The sequence below is a fragment of the Monodon monoceros genome, unplaced genomic scaffold (assembly GCF_005190385.1).
Source record: "Monodon monoceros isolate NGI ecotype Baffin Bay Population unplaced genomic scaffold, NGI_Narwhal_1 Super_Scaffold_6, whole genome shotgun sequence".
Taxonomy (NCBI): Eukaryota; Metazoa; Chordata; class Mammalia; order Artiodactyla; family Monodontidae; genus Monodon; species Monodon monoceros.
The window spans coordinates 40,357,698-40,379,737 of NW_021703783.1; the positions used below are offsets into that span (position 1 = coordinate 40,357,698).

At 47.4% G+C, this 22,040-nt stretch overlaps 1 pseudogene; it reads left to right on the forward strand.

Moving 5' to 3' along the window:
- The first annotated feature begins 20,778 nt into the window (after nt 1–20,778).
- On the forward strand, nt 20,779–21,545 carry LOC114886038 (annotated as a pseudogene).
- Nucleotides 21,546–22,040: the final 495 nt, after the last annotated feature.

Sequence of the window (22,040 nt, forward strand, 5' to 3'; positions counted from 1 at the left end):
TATAGAAATGGAGAACAGCTTAGTAACTGTGGGGGATGGGATGGGGGGCGGGGGGGCGGTGGTTAAGGGGGAAATGGGGCCAGAGGGAAGTGTGCGTGGCCATACAAAGACGACACTAGAGATCCTTGTGGTGATGGAAATGTCCTGTCTCTTTACTTTATCAATGTCAAAATCTTGTCTGTGACATAGTACTATAGTACTATAGTTTGGTAAGATGCTACCCTTGGGGGAAACTGGGTAAAGGGTACATGGGATTTCTCTGTGTTATTTCTGACAACTGCACGTGTGTACAATTACCTCAAAGTAAAAAGTTTAATTTTTTTAAAAATGGGTATGTAAAATGTTTCGCATTTATTTTCTCCCGACAAAAAATTAAGGTTGCTTTTTAATATTCAATCCTTACGCTAAACATTTACGCGCGTTCAGCGCGCGCGCGCGAATACACACACACACACACACACACACACACACACACACACACGAGATTTTTTTCCCTTTGAGTGTTATGTGTTACGATAGGAAAGTTCTCCACCTTCTTATCTTAGGAGACTGAGGGTTGGTTGCAGGTGCCACAGGACTCGCCCTGGGACTTGCTCCCAGGAGCCCCAGGACAAACTGGAAACCAGGAGACTCTCCCAGCTGGGGGGTGCTGGGGAAGCGGCGGCAGGAGGCGCGGCGACCCTGCCCCAGGTGCGAACCCAGCCTCGGCGGGGCCACGGGACAGGCGGCACTGCCCTGAGCTCTCGGGGCTGCAGACACCCAGGCGCCCCCCGCTGACTCCACTGGGGACGGGGGACGCGAGGGGGGCGGGAGAGGCAGACCCGAGGGTGTGGGGACTGAGCGAGAGAAAGGAGGGCGCGGGCCGGAATGCGACTTCCCCACGCGGTTTGCTTGGGACACGACCCGAGACGGCGGGCGGCGCAGAGCCGGGAAGCAGCTCTCTCAGCTCCAGAGAGTCCTTTAGGGCGAATTTTTGAGAGTTAGGGTCCCGCTTCCCACCCCTCGCCGCCCGTCCGCACGCCCCTCGCTCCCCGCGGTCCCGGGCTCTGGCGCCACCTCTCCATCTCTCTCGGCATCCCCATCCGTTCCCACCAGGCCTGTGGCTTTAAGGGGAATCCCCCCCCAGACACAAAGCTTCTTTTTGTTCTCCCAGTTCCTCTTTGCCCCTCAGCCCCGCCCACGAGGACTGCGGCCTTGGAGGAGGCCTTGGATGTGGTCTGGTTTGAGCAGGGCCAGCGGGTGCCAGGGCAGCGTGTTGGCCAGGTGCCCGCTGACGGAGATCCGGAGGAAAGACGGCTCCGGACCCAGGTTAGCCCTCCAGCTGGGCTGCCCAGCCACAAACCGCAGGAGAACCACTCACTCGCTGGGTGACCCTGGGCAGGTTCCTTATGTCAATGCCTTAGTTTCCTTGTTCCTAAAATAGGGCTAAGGGTAGTGCATGCTTCTTGGGGTTGTGGTGGGAATAAATGAATCAACAGGTGTAAAGCTTGTAGGACCCTGCCCAGCCCATAGTAAGCGTTATGTAAGGCTTGATATTATTACAGGTAGTTGAGCACCAGAATTCCCATGTCCTCTTCTCAGGTTCCATAATTGCCCCTGCCCTTTCCCTCTCTGGAAGGCCTGTCACAATCTGCTTATGCCTACTGTCACCAGGAATGAGAAGGGTGGTGCACAGATGCCCTCACACACACACCCCCAGTCAGTCCCCTCACCCCGGCCCAGGTCCCTCTCCCCTCTCCCCACCCTAGGGAAAGCCTCAGCTCTCCTTGGGGAAGGAGGATAAGTAGGGAGATTTTCGAGCCCCACCTGGTCTGGGTCACGGACCAGAGTGTGAAAAGCTGGGAGGCTCTAAAATCTGAATCCTTGTCCCAACCAAATTACCTCCATGACCTTGAGTCAGCCACCCTCTGGGCCTGATTTTTTTTCCTGAGTGGAATAAAGATATTGCTTTTTTGAATACACATTTATTAGGTAGACAGTGGCCTGGCCTGGCCTGCCCTAACAACTTTAAAGGTTGTTGTGAGGATTACCTGAAATGATACAGGTGGAAGCGAGTCATGAAGTTCCTTAGAGCTCCACACATTCTACAGTCCTGGAATTATAGGAGGCCGGCCAGGTCACACAATGCCTGACTTCCCGCTCCTCCCACCTCCCAGCCGTGTCAGCTCCAGGAGATTAGGGATTTTGATCTGCTTTGTCCTCAGAAATGACCCCAGCCACCTAGTGCAGTGCACATAATAGGTGGCCAATAAATGTTTGAATGAATGAATGTTCAAACTTGGCCTCTCAGGGTAGGAATCTTCTTTGTAGCCCCCCTGACATCTGGCTTCAGTGTGAAGACTTTAAGATAGCCTATAAGTATCTGGAAAAAAAAATTATATATATATATATAACTGAATCACTTTGCTGTATACCTGAAACTAACACAATATTGTAAATCAACTATACTTGAATTAAAAAAAATTTTTTAAAGATAGCCTGTAAGTGACATTAAGATAGTGCCCCCATTGCGCACTCTGATTACTAAAACATTATTTCTACTTATACTGGGCTGAAATCTCCCTCCTTCCAACTTTCTAGACACAGCTCTGCCCGCTGGAGTTACACAGAACTCCCTCCTCCGTGAGATTTTATGTGAGTGATTATTATTCTCTTAACCTGTGTAGAGGGAGCCCCAAGCACTGTGTACAGATTTAGCTCCACTGCTGGCCTCAGCCCCACCTGCCTGGGGCTGAGCTGGGGAAGCACTGTTCTACAAAAGAACAACTCAAGGAATTTGAATGAATGGATGAATGAATGAATGGTTTTAGTGATCCTCAGGTCTTGGGAAGCTGTTTCTCCCAAAGGCCCTGATCAGAACATGATGAAGTGGCTGGTGCTGCAACAGGAGGGATTTAGGGTAAGCTTCTAGGGATTCTCAGGCGTTGCAATGCCCTGGGTCTAAAGCAAACAGAGCTCTCCCCCACCCCACCCCAAGCAGCAGGGTTGAGTGGGTGCCTGCCAAATTAACTGACCTTTCTCCACCACCCAACCCGTCAGGATCTGAAGACATTCATTTACACTGTTGAACTTCCTCCGGGCCTTTCCCACACATACCTGTGTTAGCGTCCTGCTTTGTGTCCCCAGCTAGAGCTAATGATTTATACTCAAGGCCAGATGAAAGGGCTGGGAGGCCAGGGGAAAGGGAGGGAAGCAGGGAGAGGCTTTGAAGCCTCCTAGGTTTGGGGAATGAATTACAGTCCCTTGTGGCCCATGTCCTACACCCCAAGTTAGTTCCCTTGGCCAGACATATCGCTCCTTTCCCTCTTCTTCCAAAAGTCACTACAGTCTCTTCCAGGAAACCTTCCTCACTCTTCTCTATCCCCATCACCCTGCCCTACCCTGACTAATGTCTAAATGTCTCTATCCCCATCACCCTGCCCTACCCTGACTAATGTCTAAACGTCTCTATCCCCATCACCTTGCCCTACCCTCACTAACGTCTAAAGCAGTATTTTTCAAATGGAAGGGTATGAGCAGAAGAGTTGACTAACCAGCATATAAATATATATATATATTTTAATTAATTTATTTATTATTTTTGGCTGTGTTGGGTCTTCATTGCTGCACGCGGGGCTTTCTCTACTTGCAGCGAGTAGGGTCTACTCTTTCTCTAGTTGCGGCGAGCAGGGTCTGCTCTTCCTTGCAGTACGTGGGCTTCTCATTGCAGTGGCTTCTCTTGCTGCGGAGCAGGGGATCTAGACGCGCGGGCTTCAGTAGTTGTGGCTCGCGGGCTCTAGAGCGCAAGCTCAGTAGTTGTAGCGCACAGGCTTCGTTGCTCCGCAGCATGTGGGATCTTCCCGGACCAGGGCTCGAACCGGTGTCCCCTGCAGAATCCCCAGGCGGATTCTTAACCACTGCGCCACCAGGGAAGTCTAAATATATTTTTTAAATAAAATTAATAGAATAGGTTAAAAAACTAAATCAGAGTGCATCCCATGTGGTAAGGGTGAATACTGTTATACCGTTTCATGAAACTCTTGATGTATACGTGGAGAGAGACAGAGTGAGAGATCTGTTATATATATTACTGTGGATTTTAATCAAAAAAGTTTAAAAGCCACAGCCTAGAGCAGTTGGTTCTGTCATTTTGATGACATATATCTGGGTCTGAATATATGACCCATCTGCCTTACCCATTCCTCTTCCTCCTTCTGCCTCTAGACAGTACCCAAGAGAACTTTCTGCAGTAACGGAAGTATACTATATCTGTGTTGTCCAATATTGTAGCCACTAACCACACGGGGCTACTGAACACTTGAAATATAGCTAATGTGACTGAGGAAATTATATTTTTTATTATATTTAATTCCATTAATTTAAATTTATTTATTTTTTTGTTTTGTTTTTTAAACAATCTGGAGTTCAGTAATTTTAGAATTTATTTATTTTTGGCTGCGTTGGGTCTTCATTGCTGTGCGCAGGCTTTCTCTAGTTGCGGCGAGCGGGGTCTACTCTTCGTTGTGGTACGCGGGCTTCTCATTGCAGTGGCTTCTCCGGTTGCGGAGCACGGGCTCTAGGCACGCGGGCTTCAATGGTTGCAGCATGCGGGCTCAGTAGTTGTGGCTCACCGGCTCTAGAGCGCAGGCTCAGTAGTCGTGGCGCACGGGCTTAGTTGCTCCACAGCATATGGGATCTTCCCAGACCAGGGCTCGAACCCATGTCCCCTGAACTGGCAGGCGGATTCTTAACCACTGCACCACCAAGGAAGTCCAGCTGATCGCTGAGCTTCTCCAGGCAGTTGTGGAGGATAAACAATTTTATTCTTCTCCCATTTTCGAGATATCTCAAGAGAAGCACTTGTGTGGATATGTGATTGGAGTAAAATGCTGTGAGATGAAAGAGCCCCAAGGCCAGCTTCCCCCTCAGATTCTGCATCCATAACACACCCAAATGACGCAGTATTGCCCTCTCACTACCTTTTGAATGAATGAGTGAATGAATGAACAAATAAATGAGTGAATAACCTACCAAGATGGGACTCTACAGGCAGAACACTCAAGGGAAGGAGTAATAAGGAGAGTAGGGGGATCTTTTAAGCTGTTAACAGTCATCTTTCTCCCTTTGTAGCTCCTCTTTGTACAAAGAAATAGAACCCAGTGGGAGAATAGTTGAACTTCCTCAGTCTGTGGCCCCACTTCACAGCCACAGACTCTCAGGAAACCTCAAGGGCTTTCCAACAGGCCCCAACCTAAGCCATCCTAGCCAGAGGAAAATCCTGTATGTTACAAAAGCTATAGAGTGAATATTAAAGCATGGGGAATGAATACTAAGCTCATGTAAGGTAGTTGCTACCATTTTTTTTAAATTTCCAGGTACAGAAATTACACAGCCTCCCTGAGTCACTTAAACAGCCTTTGTAATAGGAAGTGCTAAAACTATAAATCTTGCTGTCATTTAGGAATGCTCAGTGCAAATGTTTATAGGCCCCAGGCACCATTTTCCACCTCTCCTTTGAAGGGCTTTGCAGTTCTCCCCTGGGGTCAATCCTGCATTCCACACGTGTTCAAGGGAGGGGCAGTTTCCTACTTTGGGGATAGCTTGAACCCAGGTGGAGACCTTAGCCCTAACTGATTCAAAACAAGAAAGCGTTCAAGTAAAAATTCAAGCAACGAAGTATGAGACAAGGATTCAAGAAAGGTCATGAGCTAAATTCAGAGCCAAGGAATGGCAGGGCAGTAAACACTACAGGAGTTCAGAGGAAAGACGGCGATCATGATTCAGGCACAGGTGGAATCCAAGGGATGCTAGGGCTTGTGCACTGGGAGAAGTGTGCGTTCCAGCTGAGAGAACAATGAGAACACGGCCCCCAAGGTCAACTGAGTGCCTAGCACATAGTAGGTATTCAATAAATACATGTTCATAGTGTCCCAGAGAATCTGAGTCTGCTCTTGGCTGTAGCAATGGCAAGAGAGCATGGGCGGGCAAATGCCAGGTCTCAGGCAGTCAGTCCATCACCAGGGAGATAACCTCGGACTGGCAGAAGCAGCAGCAACATACAGTGGGGCTGAGCTAAGCCAAAAGCACAGACAAAGAGGTCTTTTCCCTGCAGCTACTATCTAGGATGCCAGCCCCCTAGCCGCCCCAAGACCTTGGGCCTAAATAAGGAGGTGACATCCTCCCTGTCGAACCTGGCTCTGCCCATCCAGGGTCTCAAAGGCCTGCTGCCCACCTTAGCACTGCTTTGAGTCTGTCTGGCACCAGGCCCAGCCACGCTCTGCTCTGCAGAGCTCTCAGATCCTTGGGTTGGCAGGGCTAAGGGTGGCTGGACTGTGACAGCCCTGGTCAAAGCAAAGCCTTGCTGGGGTTCCCTGGAGCTGTGTCTCACGTGCCACCCACTTCCAGGCCTCTCTCACCCCTCCCCAGCCCTCCCCAGCAAGTTCTCTGGTTTGTTCAAGCTCCCACTAAGTAATGTACAATGATCCTCAAAAGGCAATAACAAACCCTTATCTAACAATTTCGAACTCCAGAAAGCTCTGAAGACCAGAAGTTTTTTTTTAGTTCCCCAGCCAGGGACCAGGGATTGAAACTGCGCGCCCCTGCAGTGGAAGCGTGGAATCTTAACCACTGGACCCAGAAGTTTTTTGTAATTCACTCACCTGCAAAACCTAACCTAGAAACATCAAAGTTTTATATATTCCGCCTAGGAGGAATGTTTCTGTGCCTCACTGCATAAATAGTAAAGTATGTGATTCCATGATTCCAGACGCCACCTCAAACCTCACTGGGGTTTTCCTTATACATTATATGCACTACATTTCCTTTCTAAAATCTAAAAGATTCTGAATCCCAAGGGTCATCTGGACCTCAGGATTGGGTTTCAGGGGTTGTGGACTTGCAGCATCAGCCCAGGCTTAAATTTAGAGCAAACAGATTCCAAGCTTGAACGCCTGCTCCTTAGAGCTGGTTGCGGAAGGGATCCCAGGAAGACAAGACAGGGTGGGGGGACGCGGACAGCTCAGGCAGTAACTATTTCCCAAATGGGACACAAGTGCAATGTTCCCATGCTTTAACAATCACACAGCAGCCCAGGGGCATACCTGCTGCCCAGCAGCCATGGCTTCACCCTTTCCAGCGGTCAGACCTTGAGCAACATACTCATTTCCTCACATGGGTTTCTTCATCATTTAAAGGAACCCACCTTGGAGGAGCACCGGGTGGGGATGAAAGTAAATGAAACGCATAGCACACTGAAGGAACTCAGTGGGCATGGGCTACCTCGACTGTTCCTTCACCCAGTGAAGTCTTCCTTGACAGCCCTGTACTGCGAAGCCCCTGTGGGCAAGACAACGTATAAGTTACAGGGTGAACTCAAGGAGAGATAGAATGTGCACACCTAAGAGTGAAATTGGACTGAGGAGATCAACGTAAGATCTCAAGGGAGAGGAGAGTTTGGCCTGGAGAAAAGGAAGCTTGGGAGGCAAGAAAGGCTTGCCTCCTGGTATCAGGAGACCTGGGTTGGGTCAGGCTGACTCATTATGCAACTCTAACGTAGCTCTTTCCTCTCTGGGCCATTTGCCTCACTGACAAAATGTACATCTAGCCTTCAGTCTCCTCTGAGTTCCCTTCTACTTTCTGTGATGCCAAGTATCTGAAGGCCTGTCACTTAGGAGAAGAGAAATTAGAGCTGGTCTTTGTAACTCCCAGGGGAGCAAAGTGAAGGACTTGGTAAGGGGCTCTCCCACAATCAGGATGCCCAATGAGGATGCAGGATGTGCATCCTTACCCCAGTGAGGCAGCCTGGGGACTGGGCATTGGGCAGGGAGTCAGAGAAGGGGGCCATGGCATGAAGAAAGGCAAGTGGCCTGCCCTGGGACAAGGAGAGGGAGGAATGAAAACCCAAGGGTCTGGGATCCCAGCATGCTTGCTGAAAGTTCTCTCCCTTCCTATAATAGCAGCTGCAAACAGCCCAGGCTCAGATTCCCAGAGACACCCTGGAAGGCAGTCCAAGAGCCCAGCCAATGCCCCCACAAAACAATCCTGGAGAGATCATTGCCTCCATTCCCTGTCTTGGGGAGACATTCTCCTAGACCCAGGATCTGCGTTCCAGTGAACAATTCTCTTCCCAGGTCTTGACTTCTGGGGGTTGGTAAGGCCTGGGTCTGGGGGTCACGAGAGAGAAAGGAGACAATCTGGGGAGCCTCTGTGACTGGACTGAGCCTCTGGGATGTGCTCCTGGACCCAGTGAGCTTGCTCCAAACCATCCCCTTGCTCTTGAATTTCTTCCCTCCGCTTGCTTCTCCATTCCCCACTCCCACCCGCCACCCCACCACTGAGGTCAGAGCCTGCAGAAGCCAGGTGGCACCAGTGAACTGAACCCTTCCCTGAATGGTGCCAGGTCATCTGGTCCAGAAGAGTTCACCCTGTCCTGTGTCACCCGAGAGGCAGGGACACTCCATTGTGGACAGAACCACTGGCCAAGTGTGGACCCAAGGGCTGGAGAATCCCTGGATTGGGAGATGGGGGGACGTGTGTCTCCTGGCTCCCTCAGTCCCACACATCCTGGATCTCTGCTCTAAACATTCGTGAGCCCGCTGCGACAGTGGCAACAGCAAAGGGTAAGAAGCGGGGGAGATAAGAGACCATGGGACCCTTACCTCTCTACCCTGGACAACAGTCCACACTTTGCTTCCAGAATTATCTGTAAATCCCCATCTGTCCCCTATCACCACTCCCTCCCCCGACAAACACCTTCATTGTTGAAAGTATAAAATCCCACCTCCTTATTCTTGCATTCCATCTCACCTATCACCCCGTATTTGTCTCCCTACTTAACTCTCCAGTCTCCTCCTTCTCCCAACTCTTTGCTCCCTAACATTGTTTCCTCAGCTGCCTCCTGCCCATGCCTCTATAATCCCCCCTACTCTTCTGTTTCCTACTTCCCACACTTCCCTCAAGGCTCAGCACTAATGACACCTCCTCCCTGAAGCCTTCCCCATAGCCCTGGCACCAGATCCTGGCGCCCTCTCATTAGGACGACTCATCGAGATTGTTCTTTTAGTACTTGGTGTGCCTGGTCCCATATGTTGGCTGGAATTGATTATTTGAACGAAAGGTGTATTGATCCAATGATGGCACCTGTTCTACCATCCTGGAAGAGAGAGGATAGAGAAGCCCATAGCAGGGGTCATTGACCCCCCAAGCCCAAACCCAAGAGATGTTCATATTATGATTAAAGTGAGATGTCCCCCTCCAGGTTCAGAAGCACAGGCCCTGTATAAGATGAAGAAGCCGTAAGGGATGAAAAGAGACCCAGAAGATGGAGGCAAGAGCTGAAGTAGGGGGCATGGAAAGCACTAGGGACGCAAAGATTCACTCCCCCCAGGGAAGAGGATAAATTGCAGGGACTAAAGGGGGCAGAAACTAGTTCCTGGGAAAGAATGTGTTATTCATCCTAGAAGAAAGAAAATGGAAGCTTCCTGGAGGGGAGGGGGTGCTGATCTTATCTGACGTTTACATTCCAGAGGGCCCCTGCTGCTTCTTCTCATCTTAATTAGAAAATACCTGAGGATCCCCGCTAAGTGCTGGGAGAGAGGAATTCAGGCGCCTCCCCTGGCCCCCACCCCAGTCCTGCTCCCTTCACCTCTGACCTCCAGGCTTGCTGTGTGGATTTCTGTTTCTTCATCTACATTGGGCGGATCCTTTAAGCTAGATTCCTTGAGAGATAATATGAGAGGGTCTGTAAACTGTCAGGACTCCACTCCTGCAGAAAAAAAAAAAAAAAATCAGTGCCATCATCAACATCGCCCTTCCCCACTACCGTGGTATGGGGTGCTGACACTTCACCCATTCATTTATCTGGCCGTCCATTCAAAGTCATTTATTAGGGCCTCCTATATAGGTGCCAGACACAATGCTGGGATACAGACAGTTAGTCTCTGTCATCGATAATGTATGATAAAACCTATAATCCAGCTATAAACATGCTGTGAGTGGGTGGAGACAACGTTTGTCTTCCAGATGTCCCAGAAGCAGTGACATCTGAGCTGGTCTTTGAAGGACCCATACAAGGTGGCAAGGCGGTGGTAAGGCTCAGAAGTGCATTGCAGGCAGCAGGAATAGCATAAGCCAAGGCCTGGACCCCATCCCTTCCCGCACGTCATCAGCTGACCTTCCTCTCTCCTCCGTCAGATTTCTTTCTCACTCTGCTAGGTCCTCCCATTGGCATTCAAATACTGCTGTCCACCTCAAGACAAGCCCCCTGGACCGCTGGCCCAGCAGCTCCTTCCCCAGCTCTCTGCTCCTTTCCACAGGCTCTCCCCTCCCTTGCCCCGTTCATTCCTCAGCCCACTCCAGGCTGGCCAGGGCTCCCATTGCCCCATGGCAGCTGCACTAGCCTAGGTTCCCAGAGACACCACATTGTTAAAATCAGTTGACACTTGACATTCCTTCTATTCCTTGACCTCTTAGCTTTCAGCAGCTGGATATGAACACTCCCTCCTTCTTGCAACACTCTCCTTCCCTCTTCTCCTTGACACCTCACTCCAGGTTTTCCTCCAGATGTAGCTCCTCAGCCTCTTTCCTCAGCTCACCCCCTTTATCTGCTCTATAAATGTTGACATTCCTCTGCTTTTATTCCGTGTACTATTTCCTTGAGTAATCTCACCCATTGCCATGGCTTTAACTCCATCTTCTGTAGATCAAAGTCTCCCAATTTTAGATGTCCAACCCAGATCTTCCTTCCGAGCTCCTGATTAGTCTATGGAACTTTCTACCTGATGCTTCCTTTTGTTTTTGTAATTTTTTTTGTTGCTGTTGTTTGTTTTTGTTTTTGGCCATACCGCGAGGCATGCGGGATCTTCTCTGACCAGGGATCGAACCCGTGCCCCCTGCACTGGAAGCATGGAGCCTTAACCCCTGGACCACCGTGGAAGTTCCTGATGCCTCCTTTTAGATGTCTCTTAGGCATCTCAGATTTAACCTGTTTAAAACTGAAAACTGAACTATTGATCTTAACCGCCACCAGTTCCTTCTTAATTATTGCTCATCTTAGTAAATGACACTCCATCCATCCAATTGCTCACACCTGAAACCTGGGAATCATATTCAACCTTTCCTTCTCTCTTACCCCATCCCTCTGCAGCTAATGAATTACTAAGTCTACTTCCAAAATAAATCCAAACCTGTCCCCTTCTCTTCATCTACACATGGTGTCCAGGCTGCAGCCATCTCTCCTCTGTACTACAATATCTCCCTAACAGTAGGCCTTCTCGTGGCTGCCTATGACCCCTTAGCTTTCCTCCACACACCATCCAGTGTGGTCTTCTTTAAAAATAACTCTCATCATATCCGTCACCTACTTGGAATCCTTCAATGGTCTCAGAAACATGCAAACTACATGGTCAGTCCCCTCTTTCCAGCCCCATCTTTTCCAGTCTCCTCCATGTTCACCAGCCTTCAGCGACACTGGGCTTCACCCGGTTCTTCTAACCAGGCACACATTTCCAGCCCAAGGACCTGGGAGTGTGGTCCTGTCTGCCAGTCACACCCCCACCTACGCACACACGTTGTCCCTCACTTACCTCCCTCCTACCTCATGCTCAAAAGATCTCTCAGGCTCTGGTTTCCTCCCCAGGCTCTGGCTAAATGGTCTGGCACCCAGAAGGCACTCAGTGGACATGGGGAAGGAAGGGAAGATACAGGGAGGGAAGGAAGAGGCATGGTGGGTGAGTGAGGCTCACAGCAAAGAGTAGTAGTGTATGTGGGAGCAGGGGAGGGCTGAGGGCAGTGTTTAGACAGGTCCTTTGAACTGCCTTTGAGCATTTAGTTTCTTTTCTTTTCTTTCTTTTTTTATAAATTTATTTATTTTTTATTTTTGACTGTGCTGGGTCTTCATTGCTGCACGCGGGCTTTCCCTAGTTGCAGGGAGCAGGGGCCACTCTTTGTTGCAGTGCGCACGCTTCTCATTGCGGTGGCTTCTCTTGTTGCGGAGCACGGGCTGTAGGCACGCGGGCTTCAGTAGTTGTGGCTCGCGGGCTCTAGAGCGCAGGCTCAGTAGTTGTGGCGCCTGGGCTTAGTTGCTCTGCGGCATGTAGGATCTTCCCAGACCAGGGCTTGAACCCATGTCCCCTGCATTGGCAGGCGGACTCTCAACCACTGCACTACCAGGGAAGTCCGAGCATTTAGTTTCAAATCTGCACCTGTTTGAGTTATTCTGATTTTCCCCTGGCACTTCACTGTTACAATGATCCGTTTTATCAAATGGCAGCTGATGGCATTGTACACCGGGGACTCCAGCAGGCCCTCTGGAAGCTGCCCCCTGGTGGCCTTCCAGGAGCAGACGGCTGTTCCCGCCTAACCCGGGACGACCGTGCTGTGCTCTGATTCTCTGCCTTATAGCACCACCATCTGGCCAAAGCTGTTGATAGTAGGTTTCTCCACCCGCATTCACCTCCAATTTCTTTTCAACCTTCCCACTGGGCAGAGCTTATAGAATCATGGCCTCTTGGAGTGTAAACGACCTCAGTGGACGAAGTCCCATCCAGAGTTCATCTATGCTTGAAGTTCATTCTGGAGGGCCATGCTAGAGGTGACGGCAGAGTGGCAAATGACCACAGTCCAGCAGTCAAGGAACTGGCAATATGCACGGCAGGTGTGAGGCCCTGACATCTCCTTTGTGCCTAAGCTATCCCAGGTTTCCTGGTCCTGTCTTCCATCTGCCCCCCTCCCCGCCCCCCCCGACACACACACACACACACACACACACACAAACACCTCTCACCCTCCTTCACCCTGGGTGGAAAGTCATCAGCCTCCTACGAGGTTCTCTTCCGGATTACCTCAGTCCTATTAACCTATTAACACAATCTTTGACCCTGTCCACTTGACTCTCACCACACTTTAACAAATAATTGTGGGGACTTCCCTGGAGGCCCAGTGACTAAGACTCTGTGCTTCCAATGAGGGGGCCCGGGTTTGATCCCTGCTCAGGGAACTAGATCCCACATGCCACAACTATAAAAAGATACTGCATGCCTCAAAAAAGATCCTGAGTGCTGGCAACTAAGACCTGGCGCAGCCGAAGAAATAAATAAATGTTTTTAAATAAATAAATAAATGTGGGTTTTCCTTACTACCTAAGCAAGATGTGTTCACTGTAGAAAATTAGAAAACACAGATGAGCAGAAATAAGAAAAATGTTAAACCGCCAGAATACCTCCACCTAGCCATTGTTAATTATAACTATTGTTAATACCTTGATGTGTAGCCTTCAAGGTCTTTTGTTTTTGTTTCACAAAAGTGAGATTGGATTGTACTCACTGTTTTGTAATCTCCGCTTTACACATCATATAGATAATGGGATTTTCTTTCCATGTCAAATAAATATTATTTTTAAGGATTGAATAATATCCCTTCAATGAATGGATACAGCATAATTTATTTAACCATTCCCCTAGTTTTGGATATTTACATTGCTTTTCGTTTTCTGCTATCACAAACTGAATTGCAACAAACATCTCTCTGGTCATTTAAAAACTAATTTTGCGTTGTAAATGCTCCTGTGGGTGGCATGCTTACCCTGTTAAACTGTGAGGACCCCACAGATAGAAGAGCCCCGCACCTTTTTCCCTCATGCAGAGCCACACTTGCAGTCACTGCGGTCCATCCCCTTCTCTCCTCCTGTAAGCACAGGGGCCAGTAGACTCACTTCTCATCTAAATCCCACCTGCTTCTGGTCTCAACTTCTCCAGGGCTCCCTTGTTTCTTATTTTTCTTACCTAGGACATAAATCAGTACGCATCTATGAATTAGTTTAAAAGTAAGGTGGTATTTTTACCATGGCATAGTGGAAAGAGCTTTGAAATCAGCCCAGACCTCAGTCTGAATTGCTTGTTACTCATGGGTGTCACAGGGTGCTAGCCTATGCCACAGAAGGATATGTCTCAGAAAGGAAAACTGACAGTGAACGCCTCTAGGCAGGACACACCCTCCACAGTCTTCCACGGACTGCACAGTGCTGTGTGACTTACACCGCTTCACATATGTGCCTCTGAACCCTGCAGCATTTGAATTTGAGTTTGAGACCCAGGAAGATGCTATCTCATTTGATCTTTAACAAGGACATTGTAAGGAGGGCAGGGCTGTGGGAGTAGTCTACTCTGAGTTAAGCAACAAGGGGGATCATTGTCAGCAGAGAATTTAAAAACAATAAAACTGACTAAAAGTCTGTTTTTATTATCTTCATGCGTAGACAATTCTTTTTTTTTTTTTGGCCTCGCAGTGTGAGGCATGCGGGATCTTAGTTCCCCAACCAGGGATCAAGCCCGCGCCCCCTGCAGTGGAAGCGCAGATTGTTAACCACTGGACCGCCAGGGAACTCCCATGCATAGACAATTCTAAACAAGGTCAGTGAGGGAATTCCCTGACGGTCCAGTGTTAGGACTCGGCGCTCTCACTGCCGGCGCCCTGGGTTCCATCCCTGGTCCAGGAACTAAGAACCTGCAAGCCTAGTGGCGTGGCCAAAAAATAAACAGGGTAAATGATAAAATATTCTATAAGGAAGTCTTTTGTTGGTCTAAGTGCTAAACAATTGCCGTGATGACTGTTGAGGTTTTTTTGGTTTGTTTTTTTTTTTGCTGTACGCGGGCCTCTCACTGTTGTGGCCTCTCCCGTTGCGGAGCACAGGCTCCGGACGCGCAGGCTCAGCGGCCATGGCTCACGGGCCCAACCGCTCCGCGGCATGTGGGATCTTCCCGGACCGCGGCACGAACCCGTGTCCCCTGCATCGGCAGGCCGACTCTCAACCACTGTGCCACCAGGGAAGCCCGACTGTTAAGTTTTGATAATAAATGTGTAAGCTTCAAATGAACACACTTTCATTACTTATCTTTCAATGAACATAGTATTCTATATGCAGTGGATACCCAGTGTTTTCAACAATGATACCTGCTCATTTGGCGAAAAGTTTGTAACAGTTCAGAATTGTCCAAGCCCTTGCCCAGCCAGCCTTTGTGATAATACACCTTCCAGGGTTTAAATAGTAGATGGGAAATAGACAACGACCAGACACGGTGATTATAAAGAAATAGCCCTTGGCTAACTCCAACTCTGCCATTCTATGTGAACATTTCCAACTTTTACTTGTGTTTAAGATTAAAAATAATGACTGCAAACTGCAAGGTATATTTTTGCTTGGTAAGTGTAAACTTCAGGTCATACGTGAAATGTTACACTGAATTTGAATAATATCTTTTAAAATAATATTTTTAGGGCTTCCCTGGTGGCGCAGTGGTTGAGAGTCCGCCTGCCGATGCAGGGGACACGGGTTCATGCCCCGGACCGGGAAGATCCCACATGCCACAGAGCGGCTGGGCCCGTGAGCCATGGCCGCTGAGCCTGCGCATCTGGAGCCTGTGCTCCGCAACAGGAGAGGCCACAGCAGTGAGAGGCCCGCGTACCACAAAAATAATAATAATATTTTAAAATTACTAATTGTTCTTAAGCTAAAAAGTGAATCAAGAAAAGAATGATTCTTTCTAAAAATAATTTTGTCCTGTAGAGGAAGGAGTTTCCAGGTACACCACTAGAAAAAGACATAATTTCATTTTTTAGATGTATTTATTATTGGCTAATTAGAATTATTATGAACTAATAATTTATTTCTTGGTTAATTAGCATTGTTACTGAATTAATAACATTTGCCCTACGATTACTGTATCAGAGTTCTCCAGAGAAACAGAACCAATAGAATATATAGAGATATATATAAGACAAAATTTATTTATTTTGGGTTTTTTTTTGACCACACCACGCAGCATGCAGGATCTTACTTCCCCGACCAGGGATCGAACCCGGGCCAGCGGCAGTGAAATTGCAGAGTCCCAACAACTGGACAACCGGGGAATTGCCAAGATAAGACTTATAATAGAAATTGGCTCACGTGGTTATGGAGGCCAAGAAGTCCCACAATCTGCTGCCTGCAAGCTGGAGACCCAGGAAAGCCAGTAACGTTATTCAGTCTGAGTCCAAAGGCTGAGAATTGGGGCCCAGTGGTATAACTCCTGGTCTGAATGCAAGCACCCAGTGAAGCACCATTGTCTGAAGGCAGAAGATGGATGTCTCAGCTCAAGTAGAGAGAGCAAATTCACCCTTCCTTAGCGCCATTGTCCGAAGGCAGAAGGTGGATGTCTCAGCTCACGTAGAGAGAGCGAATTCACCCTTCCTTACACCTTTTTGTTCTTTTCAGGCCCTCAGCAGATTGGAAGATGCTCACCTAAATTGGTGAGGATGATCTCTTTCACTCAGTCTACTGATTCAAATGCTAATCTCTTCCGAAGACACCCTAACAGGCTCACCCAGAAATAATGTTTTACTACTGATCTGGGCACATCGTAGCCCAGTCAAGTTCACATGAGCTCAATCATCACAATTACAAATTTGAATGGTAAAAAAGATATACAACGAAAAGTACGTCTTACCACATGATCCAGCAATTCCCCTCCTGGGTATATATCCAAAGAAAACGAAAACACTAATTCGAAAGATACATGCAACCCAGTGTTCATAGCAGCATTACTTACAATGGCCATGCTGTCCATCAACAAAAGAATGGATTGGAAACTCCCTGGCGGTCCAGCAGTTAGGACCCAGCGCTTTCACTGCCACGGGCCCGGGTTCGATCCCTGGTTGGGAAACTAAGATCCTGCAAGCCACGTGGCACAGCCAAAAAAAAAAAATTAAAACAGAAGAATGGATAAAGAAAATGTGGTGTAAACAATGGAATACTACTCAGCCATAAAAAAGAATGAAATTTTGCCATTTGCAGCAACATGGATGGACTTGGAGGGCATTATGCTAAGTGAAGTAAGTCAGACAGAGAAACACAAATAGTGTATGTTACCACTTATATGTGGAATCTAAAAAATAAAACAATTTCCCTGGCGGCCCAGTGGTTAAGGCTCCACACTTCCACTGCAGGGGGTACAGGTTTGATCCTTGGTCGGGGAACTGAGATCCCACATGCTGCAAGGCGTGGCCAAAAAATAAATACAAATTAAAAAAAAATAAAACCAGTGAATATAACAACAAAAAAGAAAAGTAGGTCTTCCTACTATTCCAGATGTCCAGCCCCATACCTTACTCCAGATGCAACCACTATATACGGGTTTTTTAAGTATAGGTAGATATAATTTAAATCTTATTTTACAAATGAGGAAGCTGAGACTGAGCAAGGTTGAGTGACTGCCTGAGATCACACAGCTGAAGGAGCTAACAGAACTGAATGGAGGTCTTCCCTGACACCACACTGCCACCCTGACATCATCTCGAGTTCATACATATGTCCTGGATGTACTGCCTGAATTGAGGGCCCTCAGAGAGACAGGGCTACACATGCAACCAGCTCTAGGCAGTCCCAGCACTGGGCCACTGGACACTGCAGCAGGAGGCCTGGGATCTGGCCCACGATTAAGCTCTGTGTGGTGCTAGGCAAATCTCTTGATCTCCTCACCTGTCCTTCTCAGTCACTGGGCTACGCTGGGACTCAAACAAGCTAAGTAGAAAGATGTTTGGAAAGTAAAAGTGTCACATGACACATATGAGGGAAGGGAGGAGGCAGATATTAACGACAGGTTTAACTTTGTACTTTATTATGGACACACCATGTCCTTGTTAGATGTAAAGTTCCTAGAAGAGTGTCGCTTCTCTTCTTTTGAAGAGGGTGGACTCCCGCTGCTCTAATGAGTCACCAGCCCAGTGCAGACAATGAGCCTGTCAAAGCGGCTCCTCTCCGTGGACAAGGTTTGGGACCGAACAACATACCCAGGTAGTAATACTTCTGTCAAGGAGCAGCACAGGGGTCCCAGTCAGCTTGGGCGCAGGACGGCTGAGCCAGGAAATTCAATCACAGGGAGCAGCCTCCATCCCCAAAGAATAAACACTTGTCCCCTGCTCCCGGCTGACATTCTATGACTGCACTGACACCTCTGCATCAGTTTAGCCATCACCACATAACAAAACACCCCAAGACTTAGAGGCTTAAAACAACAACAATTTATGAGGTCACGATTTTAGCTGGGCTCAGCTGGGCAGTTCTTCTGCTGGTCTCACCTGGAGTTGCTCATGTGGCTGCAGTCACGTGGACCAGGATGGACCAAGGTGGCCTCACTCACATATACGACGGTTAACTGGGGCTGTCAGCCAGGGTGCCTCGGTTCTCCTCCATGTGACTCTCCAGAAGAAGACCTTCTGGAGAAGAGGTTTCTTACTCAGTAAGGGCAGGTCCCAAGACAGTGAAAGTGGAAGCTTCTGGGTCTCTGGAAGTCTAGGCTCCAGAATTGACACATTGTCACTTCTGACATATTTGCTGGCCAAAGCAAGTCACAGGCAATTCCAGATTCAAGGAGTAGGAAATTAGACTCTCCCTCTTGGTGAAAGAGATGGAAAATATTTTGGTCACGGTGTTCAATCTGCCACAAGCTTTATAATCCATCATTCAAAAACTCTCATCAATTAACCAATCCACACTTATGGAACACCTAATATGCACTAGGTGTTGTGCTCAATACCTAAGTATGAAAGAACTCTAAGACCCAGTATTAATTAATAGTAAATAAATAATAATAATGAATTTATTTTCTTTATTGTTATTTTTAGTTTTGGCTGTGTTGGGTCTTCGTTGCTGCGTGTGGGCTTTCTCTAGTTGTTCGTCTGCAGCATGTGGGATCTTCCTGGACCAGGGCTCGAACCCATGTGCCCTGCATTGGCAGGGGGATTCTTAACCACTGAGCTGCCAGGGAAGTCCCCCTTTCATTGTTTTTGACTAGACTCATTTATAGCTCTGCAAGTTGGGAAAACTGACAGTAATGCAGATAATGTGGGGCCATAGAAATGCAAATGAACGTTGAGATAAAAGGTGAGATGAAATTGGTTTCCGAATAAAAGAGAAAACAGGGGCTTCCCTGGTGGCGCAGTGGTTGAGAGTCCGCCTGCCGATGCAGGGGACGCGGGTTCGCGCCCGGGTCCGGGAAGATCCCACATGCCGCGGAGCGGCTGGGCCCGTGAGCCATGGCCGCTGAGCCTGCGTGTCCGGAGCCTGTGCTCCGCGTACCGCAAAAACAAAAACAAAAAAAAGAGAAAACAAATTTGTTAAGGGCTTTTAAGTAGCTCACAGATTTCTAAGAGGGCCAGTGAGACACGCTCCATGGCTAAATATCCAGGGGTAAGGCCCAACCGGGGCAGCTGTAGAGAAAACACCATTGCTACTCCTGTTCAGCATTGATAGACGTCCAGGCTGAATGACAGAAGCTCTGTTACTCCAGTCCTTTAATAGCCAGACTCTTCTACTGCCTCGCATGCCGGAAGACCAATTCTTTCCAGAGTGGCCATCTCCTCCCTCTGCTAAATAGTCATTCAAAACAATAATAATAAAATAAATTTTAGAATAAAATAAAATTGGCTTCTGCCCAGTAGAAAAGATGATTTCAAATTTTAGTACACATAGAATATTAACCAGTTTTGAACATATTAGCAACTTCATTTCAGCACTCCTGATTGCCTATAAATGTCTGCTCTTCAGATTCTCCTTTCAGTTGGTTTTAACAAATTGCAGGTTTTTCTCTTTAATTAGTGAGTTAAATAAAATCTTTGATATGTGTTCACTTCATGTTTGTGTGAGTCATTATTTTACCTTTTTGAAAAATATCCTACAACACAGCTTCCTCGACTGTAAAATGGTAATAATCATAGAACTGCCCCATAGGGTTGTTGGGCAGATGAAATTAGATAAAATATATAGATATATTGGGTTGGCCAAAAAGTTCAATTGAGTTTTTCATGTTACAGAAAGGCCCGAATGAACTTTTTGGCCAACCCAGTATTAGCAAAGTACCAGGCTCATAATAAATGCTTAATAAATATTAGCTAGTTTAATGTTGTTACTATTATTATTATTCAAAAGAGTTATCATTAAAGTTGGGAAATCACACAAAACAGCAGCAAAGAGTTTAAGTACATCATTAAGTTCTAAACTGTGTGGCAAAGGTTATTAATCCTGGTGTTCAAAACAGGTTAATGGAGTCTGGAGTCATCCAGGAAGGCTTCCTGGAGGAGCAGTGGTCTAACTGGTCCTTGAAGGATGGGCAAGATTTGGAGAAGGAAAGAGAAGGTGGAGGAGATGGTCCCAGGGAAGGCAAGGCAAGGTCAAGGTGGAAAAGAGTATAACTCGACCAGGATCTGTGACAGGTTCATCCCTAGCTCCTTCCGCTGTTGCATTTCCCTTTGGTTTGTCTGTTAGAGAATATTTCACTATTCATTTCTCCACTGACATACCATAAAAACATTAATCAGCTGAATTATATTCTTATCAATACCTGTCAAGAGCACACAATTAACTACAGATTTGTAAACTCCTCAGGGGCAGGGGTCAGGCTTTTAGCTGTTTCTCAAACACACTTCAGCATTAAAAGGTTTGAACTGGTAAGTGAGAAGGAAAAGAAGAACTTGAGCCTGCTGCTGTCAAACAAGCCTGTCCTGATGAGCAACCTGACTGCTCTCTTGCCTAAGTCCAGAGTTGGGTTCGAGTTTGAAACACTGCATGGCAAATCTCTAGCCAAAGCCCTCACCTGCCCCTCCTTTGATTAACAGTCTCTAACTCAGGAGGTGGAACTATGGCATCTTTGGTGTCAGAGGTTGGATTTGGGCAAGAAAAAGCCCACCCACACTCCTCAAGCAGAAGGAGAACAGGGTGAGGGGGATCGCTTTAGACCCTGAAGCCCTAGGCGTCCCAGTGGTTTTAGCACGATGAGCTCAATCGGCACAAGGTATGACCTGTCAGCTTCTACATTCTCTCCTGATGGAAGAGTTTTTCAAGTTGAGTATGCTATGAAGGCTGTGGAAAATAGTGGTACAGCTATTGGAATCAGATGTAAAGATGGCGTTGTCTTTGGGGTAGAAAAATTAGTCCTTTCTAAACTTTATGAAGAAGGTCCTAACAAACGACTTTTTAATGTGGATTGGCATGTCTGAATGGCAGTAGCAGGTTTGTTGGCAGATGCTCGTTCTTTAGCAGACATTGCAAGAGAAGAGGCTTCCAACTTTAGATCTAACTTTAGATATAACCTTCCACTAAAACATCTTGCAGACAGAGTGGCCATGTATGTACATGCCTATACACTCTACGGTGCTGTCAGACCTTTTGGCTGCAGTTTCTGGTTAGGGTCTTACAGTGTGATGATGGTGCACAACTCTACATGATTGACTCATCGGGTGTTTCATATGGTTATTGGGGCTGTGCCATTGGCAAAGCCAGGCAAGCTGCGAAGACAGATATTGAAAAGCTTCAGATGAAAGAAATGACCTGCTGTGATGTTGTTAAAGAAGTTGCAAAAATAATTTACATAGTACACGACGAAGTTAAGGATAAAGCTTTTGAACTAGAGCTCAGCTGGGTTGGTGAAATAACTAACGGAAGACATGAAATTGTTCCAAAAGATATAAGGAAAGAGGCAGAGAAATATGCCAAGGAATCTTTGAAGGAAGAAGAGAAATCAGGTGATGATAACATGTAACATTTACTTCATTTACTTCTATTTAACTATTTAGCCCTTTGGATTATTACATACCCACTGACCAACTTTCATTAAATCTTTGTCTTGTAAAAAACAAAAACAGGGTACAAGGCCTTGGAGTAGAGGAAAAACAAATGTGTAAAATAAGTCCTGGGGTTTATAATCTAATTAGGAGGATAAAATCAACCAAGTACACAACTAAATAGGAAACCAGGCCAAGAAGTCTTGGGACGATGTCTTGGAGTGGGTAAGGCTTCTCCTATGAGAGTGAGAAGGTGCAAGCTATTCTAAGCGAAGAGAATTGTGAGTAACAGTGGGAAAGCCCAGCGTCTGCTCTGGGCAAGGCAGAAGCTGGGGGCGACGTAAAGTTGGAGAAGCCAGCTGAAGGCAGATTATGAAATGCTTTCAGTGCTAGGGAGTAGTGCCTTGGAAAGAAACAGGATGTGTATTAGTCAGAGTTGTCCAGAGAAAATGGAACCAATAGGATACACAGGG